Source organism: Sorex fumeus, unplaced genomic scaffold (genome assembly GCF_029834395.1).
Source record: "Sorex fumeus unplaced genomic scaffold, SorFum_2.1 ptg000006l, whole genome shotgun sequence".
Lineage (NCBI taxonomy): Eukaryota > Metazoa > Chordata > Mammalia > Eulipotyphla > Soricidae > Sorex > Sorex fumeus.
In genome coordinates this window covers 65,750,400-65,755,370 of record NW_026606063.1, presented here as the reverse complement: position 1 = coordinate 65,755,370, position 4,971 = coordinate 65,750,400, and the positions used below count along the sequence as shown (strand labels likewise).

At 37.7% G+C, this 4,971-nt stretch overlaps 1 non-coding gene across 1 annotated transcript; it reads right to left on the bottom strand.

Annotated features, from left to right (window-relative positions):
• Positions 1–223: 223 nt before the first annotated feature.
• Positions 224–348, bottom strand: LOC130038362 (small nucleolar RNA SNORA27). The gene has a single exon (XR_008794669.1). It is a non-coding gene; the product is annotated as a small nucleolar RNA SNORA27 (small nucleolar RNA).
• Between the last annotated feature and the right edge of the window lie 4,623 nt (positions 349–4,971).

Here is a 4,971-nt window from a genome sequence, read left to right as displayed (position 1 = left end):
TGAAGAGCTTAATTAAATTGGCATTTAACATTTTGTGTGTATTATATTTTCAGGTGTACCAAAATATGCATTTCCATCAGAGCTAAGAGTTACATTTCTAATATAAATTTGTTGTTCAGAAAGAAAATAACAGTATTTCAAAAGTGATTTATATAATTTAGATAATGTTCAATCATGCTCAAAATAAAAACAACCAGAAGCATTATTTCTTTTAAATCTTCCATATTGTTTCCTCTGAAAGATACAAGACAAACAGTTGTTTGCTTAAATTATGTTAGGATATTTCCTTTTCTCCATCTGAATAACCAATAAAGACATAAGATGAATAGGTAAAATGAGAAGGGGGTATAAGTGGTTTTTTTCTTAAACTTTTAGTTGACCATAAACACAACTCATTTCCTATTAAATGCAAAATTGGTATTTTGTTTCTGTCAGACAATACTATATATCACCTTAAATTGTTTCTGTTAAATGAGATATATAGAAGGATGGGGTTTGGAGGAGATAGGGCCCATAGTTGGAGCTAGAGAAATAGTACAGCAGGTAAGGCATATGCCTTGTACACAGCCAGCTGGTTTTAAACTTCACCATCCCATATAGTTCCCTGAACACCACCAGGAATGATCACTGAGTTCAGAGCCAGTAGGAGGTCCTCAGCAAGCTCACCCATCACAAATTAAAAAAAGAAGCAGAAATGTTCCATGGCTACTTATGTTTTAATTTATATGAATTTCTGATACAAGAATTTAGAGTTAACTATGAGAATTTTTCTCTTTAAGAAGGAGAAAATTCATGATCAATATGTCCAATTAATATGAGTATTTATAAAAACTTACATTTTAGATAAATTCTATGTAAGCGATCTCACACACAGACAAGAGATCTCTCTATTCAACAATAGTAAGTTTTTTTTTTTTTTTGCTTTTTGGATCACTCCCGGTGATACACAGGGGTTACTCCTGGTTTTGCACTCAGAAATTACTCCTGGCAGTGCTTGGGGACCATATGGGATGCTGGGAATTGAACCCGTGTCGACCACGTGCAAGGCAAACGTCCTGCCCACTTTACTATCACTGCAACCCATACAATAGTAAGATCTTAATCCTCAGATTTTCTCCTTTGTTTTCACCTTCATTAATCTATCTGTTTAACTAAGGCTGAATTCGCTAAGCATAGTATTTTACAGCCCTCATCCATGGACAACTGAATTGATTATATAATATCAAAATAAGAACACAAAAATAATTTTAAGTATATATTCATTTCATTTCATCATCCTGTTATTCGTCGATTGCCTCGAGCAGGCCCCAGTAACGTCTCTTTCATCCTAGCCCTGAGATTATATTCAAGGCTGTTTAGGAGAGTGAGACTCATCATTGTTACTGGTATTTGGCATATTTGGTATGCCACGGGGAGTTTGCCAGACTCTGCCCTGTGGGCAGGCTACATTCGATAGCCTGCAAGTTTGTCCAAAGTAGAAATAAGACAATAAGATGTCATAAAAAAAAAGTTCTGTTAAGATGTCGCGCAGCTGCGAATGCGGCCGCGCGGTTCTGGGATCTGGATTTTATAGTCTCTGAGTCTTGGCCGCTGATGGGATTACACGGCGCCAGGGGGCCAGGTGGTGGGTGTGACCCCCGCCTACTGGAATTTGGAGGATCTGGGTGGAAGATGCTCGACTCCAATTCGAGTAGGCTTGGAGGTCTCGGCCCCGGAACCCGCGTGGCTTTGTCCCTCTGCCAGTACCTTCATGTGTGCAGAGAGTGGTCTCAGCATGGTGGTGGCTGGTCCTGGAGGTCTTCGGCTGCCGGAGCCCTGGTTGGGGCGGGGAGGAAAGCTCAACCCGCTCCCCTCCAAGGGACTCCGGGAAGGAACACCCAGGCGCAGGGGCAGAGACTGCACTGTTCTCGTCCGGGATCTCGAATTGGAGTCGAGCATCTTCCACCCAGATCCTCCAAATTCCAGTAGGCGGGGGTCACACCCACCACCTGGCCCCCTGGCGCCGTGTAATCCCATCAGCGGCCAAGACTCAGAGACTATAAAATCCAGATCCAGAAGTATATATTATGCACTGCTATTTTAGCCAAAGCCGTAATCTTACAAAAATATACCATAAAAGATGTGTGTGTGCATGCATGTGTATTTGTGAGTGTGTGTGTGTGTTTGTGTGTTTGTGTGTGTGTATGACATTCATAGTCAATCCAGTTGCTTTAGAAATACAGTGCCTGAATCCTATCCTCAGAAGTTCTGTTGTTAATTGTTATTTGGTGCTCTGGTCTGTATACTGGGATTTTTAACAGTACCCTAGCCAACTTCAAGAGACCAATTTCTGACTTAAAATGTTAAGCTTTCCAGATAATAGTATTTGCAAATTAGTTTTCATTTAAATTGAGTGCATCAAGCTCCTGTTTAAAGTTTTTTAGTGGTTCACCAATGCTGCAGAAGTATTTTTCAAAGCTGCCTGATAGTGAGTGTTACCTGTAGTATTTGTTAGTATCCACATTCTTGGGATCTTGGGATCCCTGTCTTTTGAACCAGAACCTCTCAGAAGGAAGGAAGTTGGAGAACCATCCCTATTCTTCCTAAGGAAGCATTGTAAGAGTCAGGCTCTTAAAAAAGACAGGATTTTTTTTTTACCAAAGACATTTAGATAGTTTAGTGTTAATATCTTGTGAAAGTGACAAAGGACTTTTTGATAAAGGGCAAGAGTCTCTTTTGGAATTCATATATGGTTCTTAAGAAATAATTCAGGATAAGAAAGCTTTCCATCATGATGTGGGGTTTGGTTTTAGTTTGCAATTTAAATGTGGATATTTCTGTTTATTTGTAAAAATATGTTTTCCAACAACTTTGCTCCCATGCTGACTGATAGGAATATATTTTTTACTGTCTTTAAAAGGTCTAAAGAACCTCATTTGGTCTAAAGAACAGTATGATAAACATAGATCAGTTTTATATAAAAACTTTCTTATTTTAATTATGGCAGTTCAACTGATTTTCTCAGTCTGTATGTAGCATGGAAGACTAAGGGCATCTACATTTGATGAAGAATATGAGACAAAGCAAAAATCACAAAATTAAAAAAAATTGCATGTGGCAACACAGTAGATGAGAAGTGTTTAGTTTCAGTTATATTCTTATTCTTGAATATTTCTATTCTGTTATTAATGGACTTTGCCCTACTTTCATTAAAAATTACTTCTATCATTTATCTGACCGTCCTCAGCTTATAGACCATGAATGATATTTTTTCTTGAAACTTGAAATATGCCTTTAAATTTAGAGAGTATTGGAGTCAATTTTAGTAGTGGATTATTCTGTGTATTTTTACTTCACTTAGTTTTAAATAAACACCATTATGATAATTGTGTTATTGTTGTTGTTACTATTATTATTATTATTATTATTATTGTAGTTCTAGTGATCAAACCCAGGGCATGTGCAAAGCATGTGCTCGGCCACAGTTATGTCTCTCATCCTGTCATATTATTATTAAGATGCATGGCACAGTGTAGTTCTTTAAGACAAATACTTCATGTAGGTTTGAGTATCAGATGGAATCTAAAATCCAATTTGCTGTGGGAGATGATCAAAACCTCATTTTGAACAACTGGGAATTATCATTACTTTCCTAGGATAGTAACAGAGGTAAAGGAGTACTTTGGTAATATCAAAAGAAAATCATCATTGTAAAGAGATAAACTTAAAAAAACATATATTTTCATGGGGCTTGAGTGATAGTACAGCAGGTAGAATGCTTGCCTTGCATGGGGACAACCTTTGTTCAATCCCTGGCACAATATATAGTTCCCTGAACCCTACCTGGATGATCCCTGAGCACAGAGTCAGGAGTAAGCCTTCAGCATGGCTGAGTGTGACCCCCAAAACCAAAACCAAAATAAAACTTTTTTTTTATAATTTTATAAGGAGATTTAGAATTTTTCCTTTCCTTTTTCAAACTTACTTTTTATCATCGTATAAGCGGGTCAGAATTTTTCCTTTCCTTTTTCTTTTTAATTGTGTCGATAAAAGGATACATGGAAAAGGAAAAGATGTGGAAAAGATATCGCCATTCACATGTGGTGTTAAGTATTTCAACAAAGGTAATTCAGATTAAATGTTTCTATATGCTCAAAATAACAAGGCCCACATGGACAAACTGAAAGTAAAAACGCTACTCACTCTTATTTCACTACAGAATTAGATGATATAATAAAATTTCACTTAATAAAACTAAGAAGTCATGAGTCATCTTAGTTTTATTAAGTGAAATTTTTTTGTATCATGTTTTAGTTTGTGTTTTATTTGGTGTTTCATAGTTGTGTATATTATAGCTTCTTCCCAGAACACTTCTTATTTCAGTTTATTATTTCTACCTGTTCAGTAGGGGTGAGGAGAGGGCAGTTTAATTCTCAGTTAGAGGTGGTAGGATAGGAGGGAGAAAGGGAGGTGACAGATAAATTCAGAGCAGAAAACATGAATGTTACAGCTATGGAGCCATCTTCGACATTTCTCTCAGCATCAGGTTTTGGGGTTCTGATCCAGAAGCCCAGCACTGGAGCTAGCAGAACCCAAATCATTTAAAACCTTTTGACTATTACTTTTGAGCTGCGTGGTCTTGCTAAAGTAAAGGCTAAAACAAAAATCAAAATAAGGGTCATTTGTTGTGGAATACATATCAAGAGACAAGCCAGGAACTCAGTAGGTCTGCCTTTGCATGCTAATGAAAACAAATCATTATTCTGATAAATGAAGGCCATTTCTTCTGCAGCCCTCCAGGAGGAACGCTATACCTGACCCTTTCTTTGAAGCATTTGGAAGTCTGAACACTCAATTTCTTGCCACTGCCAGTTTTTGAAAATTGGCTTCTCCTCTCCTTGGGATTTAGCAGCAGAGTCAGCAATGACTCTACAAAGCCCTTGCACACCGGGGTTAAGGCTGAGGGTAGGGGCTGGGTTTTTCAGGAGTAAG